This window comes from Myotis yumanensis, unplaced genomic scaffold (assembly GCF_028538775.1).
Source record: "Myotis yumanensis isolate MYYU_CA2020_CCGP unplaced genomic scaffold, mMyoYum1.0.hap1 SCAF_3, whole genome shotgun sequence".
Classification (NCBI taxonomy): domain Eukaryota; kingdom Metazoa; phylum Chordata; class Mammalia; order Chiroptera; family Vespertilionidae; genus Myotis; species Myotis yumanensis.
The window spans coordinates 132,871,596-132,886,511 of NW_027223754.1; positions in this window are offsets into that span (position 1 = coordinate 132,871,596).

The following is a 14,916-nucleotide window of genomic DNA, read 5'->3' on the forward strand; positions in this document are numbered from 1 at the left end:
CAAGAGGCAGCTGGTTGATGTTTCTCACTCATCAATGTTTCTAACTCTCTCTATCTCTCTCCCTTCCTCTCTGTGAAAAATCAATAAAATATATTTAAAAAAAAAAAAAAGAGAGATGATGGCGATTATTTATTTCCTTCTTTTTATTCTGACCTGGTAATAGATTTGAATGAAGTTACAGAAAGGAAGAACTCTTCATTTATAAAATTGACTACATCTTTTGCATAAATAGTAACAGTAATAATTATTTTTATAGTATCTATTCAGGACTTAAATGTTCCTTGCACTAAAATGGGGATTTTATATGCTTTATCTCATTTACTCCTAACCAACATTCTCTGAGAAAGGTAATATTATATTATCTTTCATGGGTGAGGAAATTTTATTTTTTACTATAATTCTCAGTCACAGGAATTAAAAGGCCGAGTGGTGATTCAAATACAGATCTTTCTGAGTCTAGATCATAAATTCTTAACCATTATCCTATTCTGTTCTATCCTATCCCAATCTACTCTATTCTATTCATTCATTCATTTTTTTTAATTCAAAAGATATTTTATTTATTGAAACACCTATTTATTGTATGCCATGATTTTTGTTGGTGTTAGAAAGGGTCCCCAAGGAATGAAAGTCTGAAATGAAGATTTGCTTGCAGGAGATTTATAAGGCATACTCTTAGGAACAACATTTTGAAAGAAGTGAAAAAAGCAAAATTGGGCAGAGGGAAAAGGATGAATTGTAACATGGTTGCAAAGAATTCTCAGCATGACTCCTGGGAGCTATTAAACTGGATGGCCCTTCAGAGTTGCCTCAGATTGTGGTAAGGGTTCTGAGCCTTCATATTCTCACCTACCAGTTACAGTGGGGGCTTACCCCAGGGATGGAACTTACCTTGGTGAGGAAGATCCCCTTCAACCAAGGACAATTACAGGATAGGGACTTAACTTTGGGCTTCTCCCAAGTGGAATATAATAGCATGAGAACACATTAAGGGTACGTATACTCAAGATGCTTTTCTACTAGAGAAAAAGGGAATAAACCCATGGTCAGTAAACCGCGGCTCGCGAGCCACATGCGGCTCTTTGGCCCCTTGAGTGTGGCTCTTCCACAAAATACCATGTGCGGGTGCTCACATACAGTGCGATTGAAACTTCGTGGCCCATGCGCAGAAATCAGTATTTTGTGGAAGAGCCACACTCAAGGGGCCAAAGAGCCGCATGTGGCTCGCGAGCCGTGGTTTGCCAAGCTGCAGTTTGCTGACCACTGGAACTATCAAAATGATATTTTTCTGTAGCAAATGGTAATATAAGAAAAAAAGAAAGAAAGCTAGGGAGAAGGAATTCCAAGATGAGGGCTGGATATGAGGCAATTTAGGAAAAGCTTCATTAAGAGGGTGACATTTGAGCAAAGATTTGAAAGAGACGAAGGAAGAGATACACAAGACCAGGTAGGGAGAGAAATATTTTTGTAGAGAACAATGCCATGCAAAAGTTTCCAAGAAGGAGCATGAATGCAATATTTGAGGAACTGTGAGGGGGAGGGATGCAATTGGCCAGTGTGGCTGGATAGCTGCCTGCAAAGGGCAGAATGATAAGAGATCAAAGCCAAAGAAATAATAGGAGATAGGAAGCCAGAAAATGCAAGGGCCTCTATGACTCCTTAAGGCCATTGGCATTTATTCTAAAGGAGTTAAGATGTTATGTGAGGGTTTTGAGCAGAGGTGTGAATGATCTGATAAATTCTAAAAGGTTTCCCTCTTATGTATGAATAACAGTCTATAGGGAGACAAGGCAAAAATAGGGTACAGTTAAGCTATTGTAATAGTCCTGGGAAGAACTGGCAATTGCTAGCACCAGGGTGATAATAATAGAGGTGACAAGACTTGGTTGGATTTGGAAGTTGGAACCAAATAATTTGCTAATCAAGGCTCCACAACTTACTCTGTGGCCTTAAGCAAAAATTACACTAAGGCTCTAAGAAATTAGAGCCTTAGTATACTTTCCATAACATATGGGTCAATATACCTACTCTACTGAGTGGAATGTGAGGACTAATATATATAGTGCTTGGCAAAGGGTCTAGAACACAATGGATGCCCAAGGACACTACTTCTTCCCTCTCTTGCCTTTCCCCTTCATCAGTGTGTTTTTACTTTCATCACTTCACTTGGTCTCAAAAAAATATGTTCTAAGAGACAAGGGCATGTGAAGACTGAGAAGCCACTAGAACAGCGGTTCTTAACCTGTGGGTCACGACCCCTTTGGGGGTCAAATGACCCTTTCACAGGGGTCACCTAAGACCATCGGAAAACACATAGATAATTACATATTGTTTTTGTGATTAATCACTATACTTTAATTATGTTCAATTTGTAACAATGAAATTGGGGGTCACCACAACATGAGGAACTGTATTAAAGAGTCGTGGCATTAGGAAGGTTGAGAACCACTGCACTAGAAGATGCCTGGGCTTTGGTTCCATCCCCTGTGGGGAGCATGCTGGAGGTGGCCCGATCAATGATTCTCTCTCATCATTGATGTTTCTAACTCTCTCTCCCTCTCCCTTCCTCTCTGCAATCATTAAAAATAAAATTAAAAAAATATGCTCTCAGACAAGCATTAACTTTGATTTATAAATGAAGACATATAATGCCATTAGTTTAAATAATTTATGTAAAATTGTGCTAAAAGGTAATGAAACATCTCTGGACTTAGTCCTATTGTTACCAGAGAATTGCACAGGTTGAATTTTTCCATTGCTAGTGGGAGTAGGTTCCTTACAATATCTTGATAAAAAGAATTTTCTAAGATTCGCATGAGAGAATGAGTGGAAAATTATCTCTATATATTATAGCCCTCGGTTTGCAAAGTCCCATTTCCATTAAACCCATTCTGGAAAAGGTGCAGCTGGGGGTTCAGTACAGCTAGAAGCAAAGCCAGTGTCCAAAGTTTCCATTCCTTGGTGTACCTGGGTCTGGCACAGCACCAGGCTGATTCCATTCCATCAGTTTGTTGTGAGCGGGGTCCACGTGGCTGTGGACCACATGAGTGAATTCAGGGAGCATGCCTCCTGCAACAAGAGAGCCAGGAGCACCAGAGAGACAAAAGCAAGAACTCCCTTTGTTTAGAAGCTCATGTATCTCAGGCTGCGCCTCCTTGCAGTGGCCATACCTATTCTGGCCAATGATTAGTTCCCAGGTTTAACTGATAGGCAGGTACCTTCCCACATCAAACAGACCTTACTGAGCATGCATCTAAACTGCCTCTGACCAGTCCCTTCCCACATTGATTTGTGGGGAACAGACTTGGAGAATGTTAAACTGTGGCTTCCTGGCAAAGCTGTACAAATGGCCTGCCTATATTATCTGGCCTTCCCTTTACTCCTTTCCTGTTATTGATAACCAGGTTATTACAATAGTTTCACTATTACAGTGTACCTTCAAGTATATAATGAGGCTTCCTACAGGTTGATATTTGAATTCTTCCAGATATCTCATGAGTCTCATAAGAAGCAAAATGCACCCTACTTTTTGATGAATTTTAAAAATGTGCTCTCCAATTTTTAAATTTTAAAGGTTTCTTTTAAAGAAACATATGCTATCCCAGCTGTCTACATTGGGCAAAGCAGCCACTGACATAAGAAGAAAATTAGAATGGAATATAAAATTTCAGATACAGTCGACACTTTTGAATAATATGAATGCAATTAAACCAACTTAACATGCAAGTATAAGAATTGTGGAAGATGAAACTCCCTGTAATGAATGTAGAATTCCAGACTTTCAAAGGCAATAGTCTCAAAAAAAGAAAAAAAGGCAACAGTCTCTATAATACATCGATTATTAATAAACCATAAAAATCACAGGTTATTAAACAAAAAACAAAATGCTGGCTGTTTCTTCTATTGATATATTTAAAGTTATATATCTGCTTACATGATTTTTATATAAGACTAGAGGCCTGGTGCACAGGTTTGTACACATTGAAAGGAAATTAATTAGAAGAAATATTTTAATATCGCTATTCCTCCTTTCTCTATAATAGAAGTGTCAACCAAATTCATGATCAACAATGACAAATCGAAACACACCCATGCAATTGGCACCAGCAAGAGCCTTTTATGTATTGTGCATGTGCAAGTCAACTTTGTCTTTTATATATATAGAATGAACTTGCTTAATTAAACCTGCTTTCTGATTTAGCTAAACTTTTTCCAGCCCAGTAAAGCACCCCAACTTATCTTTCAAGTAATTGTCAGCAACACAGCAGTAAATATCAACATGAAGCAGATTATTATTGTAAATGATGCAGAGAGAACAAAGGGTAAAATATTTAACTGCAGCAGTGTTTGGCTATATTCTGTGTAGGGAGAAAACCTGAAGTCATTTTCAAGTTCCACCATTTCTTACTTCTTTTCAGTCAGGTCAAGTTTCTAAAATTTCTAAATCTCTGTTTTCCGGCTAATGAAAATAAAATAGGATTCCACCGAGTTTCCCATCTACCTACTCCAGGATTTCTGTGAGGATCAAATGAGATGAGGCACAGGAAAATGCTTCACAGACATTTGATTCAAGTGTAAAATGTTTGCACCTGGCTATAAAGCAAGTTGTATTGCTGGGCTGAAGAAACTGCAAGGAGGCTAGTCGCTAGGGAGAGGAAGCTAGGTGTTGCTATGTTGACGTCATTCCCTGGTACCCACAGAGTACCAGGGCTGGGCTGTGGGCCACATTTTGCACCATAGGGTGTAGGCAGCATTGGCTGCAATTTGGTGGGGTGTCGCTCTGGGGTGGTGGTGGAGCCTGTATTCCCACTTGGGGGAAGGTGAGAGTTGGTTTGTTGGTGCCAAGTCCGTGGTGCTGGCCAGTGTGCATCATGGCAGCTCTTGCATTGAGTGTCTGGCCCTTGGTGGTCAGTGCGCATCATAGCTATTGGTCAAACAGTCAGAGGGACACTTAGCCTTTTATATATATACTAGAGGCCTGGTGCACAAAAATTTGTGCACTCGGGGGGGGGGGGGGGGGGCGGGGGAGGCGTCCCTCAGCCCGGCCTGTGTCCTAACGCAGTCTGGGACCCCTTGAGAGATAACGACCTGCTGGCTTAGGCCTGCCCCCCGGTGAGGGCAGGCCCAATCCCGAGGTGCAGCCCCTGGTTGGGCTCAGAGCAGGGCCGATTGGGGAGTTGGGGCGCCACCCCCTGTCATGCACAGAGCAGGGCGGATTAGGAGGTTGCGATGCCACCCTCAGTCATGCTCAGGGTAGGGCCGATTGGGGGGTTGGGCACCGCCCCCTGTCACACTCAAGGCAGGGTCGATGGGGAGGTTGCGGCACCACCCCCTGTCATGTACAGAGCAGGGCAGATCAGGGGGTTGGGGCGCTGCCCTCTATCACCAACAGAGCAGGGCCGATAAGGGGGTTGGGGTGCCGCCACTCTCACACTCAGGGCAGGGCTGATGGGGAGGTTATGGCTCTACCCCATCACACACAGAGCAGGGTCTGTGGGGGTGGAGGGGTTGGGGTGCCACACCCTGTCACACACAGAGCCGAAGGGCGATCAGGGGATTGGGGAGCTCCCCCCTATCAGGCACAGAGCAGGGCTGATCAGGTGGTTGTGGCCCCACCCCCGTCACAAACAGAGCCGCAGGGCGATCAGGGGGTTTGGGCGCTGCCCCCTGTCATGCTGATCCTGGAGCCGGGAGGCCTCGCTGCTCCGCTGATCCCGGTGCTGGGAGGCATATTACCCTTTTACTATATAGAATAGAGGCCTGGTGCACGGGTGGGGGGCGGCTGGTTCGCCGTGAAGGGTGTCCTGGATCAGGGTGGCCATCCCACTTGGGTGCCTGGCCAGCCTGGGTGAGGGGGTGATGGCTGTTTGCAGCTGGTCACACACCCTTCAGGGTGGGGGTCCCCACTGGGGTGCCTGGCCAGTCTGGGTGAGGGGCTGAGGGCTGTTTTCAGGCTGTTGGGTGACTGAAGCTCCCAACCACTCCTTTTTTTCTTTTTTTTTTTTTTATTCTGGGCCAAGGCCTCTGCTGCTGAAAGCAGGTATCTGGTTTGTTTCGGTTCTATAATCGAAACACTGTATTTTCTAAAGCTCTGAGATCCCGCGGGCTGAAAGCTGGTTTCTGGGGTTTTGTTTAGCTTCTATATTTGTTACAATGTTTCAAACTGCCAGCTCAGAGGCCGGCAAGGCTGGTGGGGAACGTTGGAGTTCTCCTTCACTGAAGCAAGCAAGCTTCATGTTCGCTTCCAGCTGCCTGGCTGCTGGTCACCATCTTGGCTGGCAGTTAATTTGCATATCGCCCTGATTAGCCAATGGGAAGGGTAGCGGTCGTACGCTATTACCATGTTTCTCTTTTATTAGATAGGACTAGAGGCCCGGTGCACAAAAATTTGTGCACTGGGGGGGGGAGGGCAGGTTCCCTAGCCCGGCCTGTGCCCTCTCGCAGTCTGGGACCCCTCGGGAGATAACGACCTGCTGGCTTAGGCCTGCTCCTGGGTGGCAGAGGGCACGCCCAATCCCTAGGTGCAGACCCTGGTCAGGCTCAGAGCAGGGCCGATTGGGGAGTTGGGGTGCCGCCCCCTGTCATGCACAGAGCAGGGCCCATCAGGAGGGTTGGCGCTCTGTACCCTGTCACACACAGAGCAGGGCTGATCAGGGGGTTGAGGAGCTCCCCCCGTCACTCATAGAGTAGAGCCGATAGGGGAGTTGGGGTGCAGCACCCTGTCACACACAGAGCCGCAGGGCGATCAGGGGATTGGGGAGCTCCCCCCTATCAGGCACAGAGCAGGGCCTATCAGGGGGTTGGGGCGCCTTCCCCTGTCACACACAGAGCTGCAGGGCAATCATGGGGTTTGGACGCTGCCCCCTGTCTCGCTAATCCCGGTGCCAGGAGGCATATTACCCTTTTACTATTTAGGATAGAGGCCTGGTGCACGGGTGGGGGCCGGCTGGTTTGCCCTGAAGGGTATCCTGGATCAGGGTTGGGGTCCCCACTGGGGTGCCTGGCCAGGCTGGATGAGGGGCTGAGGGCCATTTTCCGTCTGGCGGATGACTGAAGCTCCCAACCACTCCTTTTTTTCTTTCTTTTTTTTTTTATTCTGAGCCAGCTTTAGCTCTGAGGCCTCACTGCTGAAAACATTGATACAATGTTGCGGTCAGGCTGGCTGAAGCCCGGCTGACTGAAAGCCAGTTTCTGGGGTTTTGTTTAGCTTCTATATTTGCGACATAGTTGCTTAGAGTTTCAGCTGTGAGGCTGGCAAGTCAGGTAGGGAACGTTGGACTCCGCTGTCACTGGAGCAAGCAAGCCTCCCTGTTTGCTTCATTGCATGGCTGCTGGCCGCCATCTTGGCTGGCAGTTAATTTGCATAAGGATATGCTGATTAGGCAATGGGAAGGGTAGCGGTCATAGGCTAATAACCATGTTTCTCTTTTATTAGTGTAGATTTATATTCGTTATATTTCATTATAACAAATTTTATAATGTTCTTCTAACTCATAGCCACTATGTGGATAATTATACAGAGAGTCATTTAATGTCTCCACATGTTTTATTTTCTCATGGTCAGAACTGGAGGTATGCCAGTAGGTTATGGTATTTTTGAAGATTTTTATTGAAAGTCACAATGGTCCAAATAACTTAAAAAGTCAATTAAAAATAAATAAAGGATTAGACTTGCTAATAATTAATCCTGAGCTTCCAAGTGGAGACAATAACTTAAATACAACTATTTTTATATAATTAACTGATATTCCATGTTAGTTATTGTATGATTTATTTTTCAAAGTCAATTTTGTTTTGGGCACAGATCATTGTTATCTTACTTTGTTCTCAAGAGGTCAATAATAACAGAACTGCAAGAGTCCAAAAGGAAAACAAGGGCCCCAGCTGCTTTCCCCCTCCAGAAAATCTCCCTCTACCAGGGAAAGTACAAATAAAGGTGAACTGCAGGTACAATTATGGTGGCCTCACAGTCAGAATCATTTTAGGAGCTTGTTAAACATTTAGATTACCATCCCACTTGCAAAGGCTCCCAAGTCAGAATCTGTGAGGTGAAACCTGGAAAGCATAATTAGATATTTTCACCTACTAAAGTTTATATATATATTTTTTTTATTGATTTTTTACAGAGAGAAAAGGAGAGGGATAGAGAATTAGAAACATCGATGAGAGAGAAACATTGACCAGCTGCCTCCTGCACACCCCCTACTGGGGATGTGCCCGCAACCAAGGTACATGACCTTGACCAGAATCAAACCTGGGACCTTTCAGTCCACAGGCCAATGCTCTATTCACTGAGCCAAACTGGTTACGGCCACATACTAAAGTTTAAAAATCACAGAGTCTAACTTCTGAAAAAGTTAGTGAAACTCACTGATCCTCAGTTTCCTTATCTGTAAATTGGCAGTCATTATGTTCACGTCATAAGATCTCTGTGAAGATTACATTAGAGGAAACATGTGAAGCATGCAATGATCAGTACTATTTTGATCATTGTTATTGACTCAGAGTTCATGGTTTCCTGGGCTGGTTTAATGGAAAAACCAGGGGTGTGAGAATAGTTTGAAAAAGCAAGTCAAGTAATCATGAAACTTACACATATTACAGATTTAAATGAAGCCAGAAGGAACTTGGCAGCATAAAGGAAAAATGTGTTGGAGAGTCTGAGAGTCTCAATGAGGTCAAAGAAAAATGTGTAGTAAGCCTACATGGAGAGTTGGCAGCGTGGAGAGTGGAAAAAAAAAGTGTGCTCCCCTTCCTCAAATTTTTAGTGTGTGTGTGTGTGTGTGTGTGTGTGTGTGTGTAATGGTTGGAAATGTGATATGTACTATCTAAAGTACATGACATCAACTACAAAAGTGGTGAAACATAAGACCTGGGACAATTTGATATGGGACGATTTAAAACCCTCAGGACAAAATCAGAAACTTGTTCCTACTGCATCCAAAGAATCTTTTCTTCTCTCCTAAATAGTTGTGCCATTCTTTATGAGAATAAGAGACTAGAGAACAGAAGTAGGAGAGTAAAGTTGCCAAAGAACAGGGAGTTAAAATTTAAGATTTAATTGTTCTAGTGGTTCCTGATTATGAGAAGAACAAGGGTACAGTGACAAAATTAAGTAACCAATGTAAAATTGAAGGTTAATGGGGTTGAAGTCAAGTGCCTGTGATATAGCAATTTGTCTCTTGATTTTCCAACATAGCTGGGAGGATGGCAAGATTTGGGGATGGATAGGAAGTTTGTACTGTAGAGGCAATAAAATGATCAGGGAAAGGTAGATAATGTATAGCAGGCTGGCAGATGAAAAAAATAAGTGTAGAGGGGCTAAGCTCATGGTGAAAATGTACAGTTCATTTACATAAGTTTAAAAGAATAATGGTATATAAGTGGGCCACATTATGAAGCTGGAGTTATGCTTCCCAGCCCCACCCAGTTCCCAGGAACATGAGAGAATAAGCAGTGCAGGCTCAGGCAGCTTCAAAGAAAGGGAAGTTCCTTGGAGGAGCACCAGATTCTCTGAAGCCAGAAGGCTCTGTTTGCGAAAAGGTTGAGAAGGCTGGGAAAGCTGTTTCCCGCGGTGGGGCAGGCCCGGATTCCCGAGTGCTCCTCCTGCTCTCAAAGAGGGAGTCACTCTCAAATGAGGAATTGGGGCTTTATGTTCTGTGCACATCACTTTGAAATTCTTACTAATTTTATCTTTGAATTTGTGTTTTATAAGTGAAATCTATTGGGATGATGGAGAATGCATGGGACCGAGAACCTTGCTTTTTGCTTCACCTGTTGTCCTGCCTTCCCACTGTTTCCCCGGAAAAGACATTGGCCACCTCTGCCTCACACCCCCACCCTACTGCCAACAACTGTTGCTGCCCCCAGCAGGGCACTAGGCAAAAGCTTGGGGGAGAGGGGGCAGTGAAGAGTCAGGAATGCAAATCCGTACTTGCCTTTTCCCTGAGGGAGCATGACATTAAATAATTCTTTTTTTTTTTTTTTTTTATTGCTTAAAGCATTACAAAGGGTATTACATATGTGTCCTTTTTTTCCCCCCACCCTTGACAAGCCCCTGCCCTCCCTTACCCCCGAGTGTCTTATGTCCATTAGTTATGGTTATATGGATGCATACAAGTCCTTCGGTTGATCTCTTACTCCCCTCCCTCCTGTCCCCCAACCCTCCCTGGCCTTACCACTGAAGTCCGACAATTGGTTTGAGGCAGCTCTGCCACTGTATTTATTATTGTTCAAAAGTTTGTAATGGTCTTAATTATCCATGAATGAGTGAGATCATGTGGTATTTTTCCTTCATTGACTGGCTTGTTTCACTTAGCATAATGCTCTCCAGTTCCATCCATGCTGTTGCAAATGGTAAGAGTTCCTTCTTTTTAACAGCAGCATAGTATTCCATCGTGTAGATGTACCACTGTTTTCTAATCCATTCATCTACTGATGGGCACTTAGGCTGTTTCCAGATCTTAGCTATGGTGAATTGTGCTGCTATGAACATCTGGGTGCATATATCCTTTCTGATTGGTGTTTCTGGTTTCTTGGGATATATTCCTAGAAGTGGGATCACAGGGTCAAATGGGAGTTCCATTTCCAATTTTTTGAGGAACCTCCATACTGCCTTCCATAGTGGCTGCACCAGTCTGCATTCCCACCAGCAGTGCACAAGTGTTCCTTTTTCTCCACATCCTCTCCAGCACTTGTCGTTTGTTGATTTGTTGATGATGGCCATTCTGACAGGTGTGAGATGGTACCTCATTGTTGTTTTGATTTGCATCTCTCGGATGATTAGTGACTTTGAGCATGTTTTCATATGTCTCTTGGCTTTCTGAATGTCCTCTTTTGAAAGGTGTCTATTTAGATCCTTTGCCCATTTTTTGATTGGATTGTTTGTCTTCTTTTTGTTAAGTTGTATGAGTTCCCTATAAATTTTGGAGATTAAGCCCTTATCAGATATGACGTTGGCAAATATGTTTTCCCACGAGGTGGGTTTTCTTGTTGTTTTGTTGATGGTTTCTTTTGCTGTGCAGAAGCTTTTTATTTTGATGTAGTCCCATTTGTTCATTTTCTCTTTAGTTTCAACTGCCCTAGGAGCTGTATCAGTGAAGAAATTGTTTTGGCATATGTCTGAGATTTTGTTGCCTTTGTATTCTTCTAGAATTTTTATGGTTTCCTGTCGTACATTTAAGTCCTTTATCCATTTTGAGTTTATTCTTGTGTATGGTGTAAGTTGGTGCTCTAGTTTCATTTTCTTGCATATGTCTGTCCAATTTTCCCAACACCATTTATTGAAGAGACTATCTTGGCTCCATTGTATGTTCATGCCTCCTTTGTCAAAAATTAATTGAGCATATTGGTTCGGGCTAATTTCTGGACTCTCTATTCTATTCCACTGATCTATATGTCTGTTCTTGTGCCAGTACCAGGCAGTTTTGAGAACAGTGGCTTTGTAATACAGCTTGATATCTGGCATTGAGATCCCACCTACTTTGTTCTTTCTCAGGATCGTTGCAGCTATTCGGGGTCTTTTTTTATTCCAGATGAATTTTTGGAGAGTTCTTTGAAGAAGGCCATTGGTATTTTAATGGGAAGTGCGTTGAATGTATCGATTGCTTTGGGTAGTATGGACATTTTAATGATGTTGATTCTACCAATCCAAGAACATGGTATGTTCTTCCATCTGTTTATGTCTTCCTCTATCTCTTTATTCAACGTCCTGTAGTTTTCTGAGTAGAGGTCTTTAACCTCTTTAGTTAAGTTTATTCCTAGGTATCTTAATTTTTTTGGTGCGATGGTAAATGGGATTGTTTTTCTGATCTCCCTTTCTGAAAGTTCACTATTGGTGTATAGAAATGCCTCGGATTTCTTGGGGTTAATTTTGTATCCTGCTACATTGCCAAATTCATGTATTAAGTCTAGTAGCTTTTTGATGGAGTCTCTAGGGTTTTGTATGTATAATATCATGTCATCTGCAAATAAGGACAGTTTTACTTCCTCTTTTCCAATTTGGATGCCTTTTATTTCTTCTTCTTGCCTAATTGCAATGGCTAATACTTCCAGTACTATGTTGAACAGGAGTGGTGAGAGTGGGCATCCCTGTCTTGTTCCTGTTCTTAGGGGAAATGGTGTTAGTTTTTGTCCATTGAGTATGATGTTGGCTGTGGGCCTGTCATATATGGCTTTTATTATGTTGAGGTATGATCCTTCTATTCCCACCTTTCTGAGAGCTTTTATCAAAAATGGGTGTTGGATTTTGTCGAATGCTTTTTCTGCATCAATTGATATGACCATGTGGTTTTTTTCTTTCAATTTGTTTATGTGATGTATCACATTTATTGATTTACGGATGTTGTACCATCCTTGCATCTCTGGGATAAATCCTACTTGGTCATGGTGTATGATCCTTCTGATGTACTGCTGGATCCGATTTGCTAAGATTTTGTTGAGGATTTTGGCATCTATGTTCATGAGGGATATTGGCCTGTAATTCTCTTTCATTGTGATGTCTTTACCTGGTTTTGGTATTAGGGTGATGCTGGCTTCATAGAATGAGCTTGGAAGCGTTCCTTCCTCTTGAATTTTTTGTAGTAGTCTGAGGAGGGTAGGTTTTAGTTCTTCCTTGAATGTTTGGTAGAACTCCCCTGTGAAGCCGTCTGGCCCTGGGCTTTTGTTTGCTGGAAGCTTTCTGATGACTGCTTCAATTTCTTCCATAGTTATTGGCCTATTGAGGTTTTTAGATTCTTCCTGATTGAGTTTTGGAATGTTGTATTTTTCTAGGAATTTGTCCATTTCCTCCAGGTTGTCTAGTTTGTTGGAGTAGAGTTGCCCGTAGTATTGTTTAACAATCATTTGTATTTCTGTGGGGTCTGTTGTTATTTCGCCTCTATCATTTCTGATTTGGTTTATTTGGGACCTCTCTCTTTGCTTCTTGGTGAGCCTGGCTAGGGGTTTGTCAATCTTGTTTATCCTTTCAAAGAACCAGCTCTTGGTTTCATTGATTTTCTGTATTGTTTTTTTGGTCTCTATTTCATTGATTTCTGCTCTAATCTTTATTATCTCCTTCCTTCTGCTCACTCTGGGGTTTTCTTGTTGCTCTCTTTCTAATTCTTTGAGTTGTAGAGTTCGATGATTGACTACCATTTTTTCTTGTTTTTTGAGATAGGCCTGCAGAGCTATAAACTTCCCTCTCAGGACTGCTTTCATTGTGTCCCATAGGTTTTGGATTGTTGTGTTTTCATTGTCATTAGTGTCCAGGATGTTTTTAATTTCTTCTTTGATGTCATTGGTAACCCAATCAATATTTAATAACATGCTATTCAGCTTCCAAGTGTTTGAGTATTTTGGGTTGTTTTTATTGTAGTTTATTTCTAACATTATGCCATCGTGGCCTGCGAAGAAGCTTTTTATGATTTCAATCTTCTTGAATTTGTGGAGACTTTGCTTGTGACCCAATATGTGGTCTATTTTTGAATATGTCCCATGAGCACCTGAGAGGAATGTATATTCCGCAGCTGTGGGGTGAAGTGTTCTGAAGATGTCAATTAAGTCCATCTGATCTAGTGAGTCATTTAGGATTGCTGTTTCTTTGCTGAGTTTTTGTCTAGCGGATTTATCCAGTGATGTCAGTGGTGTATTAAAGTCCCCTACTATGATTGTATTATTGTCGATCTCTCCCCTGATATCTTCCAGAAGTTTTCTTATGTATGTGGGTGCTCCTGCATTGGGTGCATATATGTTTACCAGGGTTATATCTTCTTGTTGTATTGATCCCTTTAGTATTATGAAGTGGCCTTCCTTATCTCTGGTTATGGCCTTCACTTTGAGATGTATTTTGTCAGATATAAGTATTGCTACCCCAGCTTTCTTTTCCTTTCCATTTGCGTGAAAGATATTTTTCCATCCCTTCACTTTCAGTCTGTGTGAGTCCCTTCTAATGAGGTGGGTCTCTTGTAGACAGCAGATGTATGGGTCATGTTTTTTTATCCATTCAGCCACTCGATGTCTTTTGGTTGGAGCATTTAGTCCATTTACATTTAAAGTTATTATTGAAAGGTACTTGTTTGTAGCCATTTCTTTGTGTGTGTGTGTGTGTGTGGCTGTTTTCTTTCTGAGCTTGATATTTCTTCTTTTTACACCAGTCCCTTTAGCATTTCTTGCATGGCTGGCTTGGTGGTGATAAACTCCCTTAGCCCTTTTTTGTCTGTGAAGCTTCTTATTTCCCCTTCAATTTTGAATGATAGCCTTGCTGGATAGAGTATTCTTGGATTCAGTCCTTTGCTTTGCATCACTTTGTAGATTTCCGTCCATTCTTTTCTGGCCTGATGTGTTTCTGTTGAGAAATCATTTGATAATCTAATGGGAGATCCCTTGTATGTTACTTTCCGTCTCTCTCTTGCAGTCTGTAAGATTCTCTCTTTATCCTGAACATTTGCCATGGTAATTATGATGTGTCTTGGTGTGGGTCTTTTCGGGTTCACCTTGTTTGGGACTCTCTGGGCTTGTGTGACTTTTTTCTTCCCCACCTCAGGGAAGTTTTCTGATATTATTTCTTCGAATAGGTTTTCTAATCCATGTTCATCTTTCTGTTGTTCTGGCACCCCTATTATTCGTATGTTGTTTCGTTTCATGTTGTCCCAAAGCTCCCTTAGGCTCTCCTCCTGTCTTTTAATTTTTTTCTCCATTTGCCGTACAGTTTGAGTGTGTTTTGCTTCCTTGTCTTCTAATTCACTAATTCGGTCCTCCGCTTCTCCCAGTCTACTGTTGATACTTTCAATGGAGTTTTTTATTGAAGCTATGTCACTCTTCATTTCTTCTTGGGACTTACTTAAGTTGTTGATTTTTTCATCTGTTTCTTCTAGCTTCTTGCATAAGTAGTTGAGTTTTTCATCTGTTTCTTCTTGCTTCTTGAACATCTGGTGCATG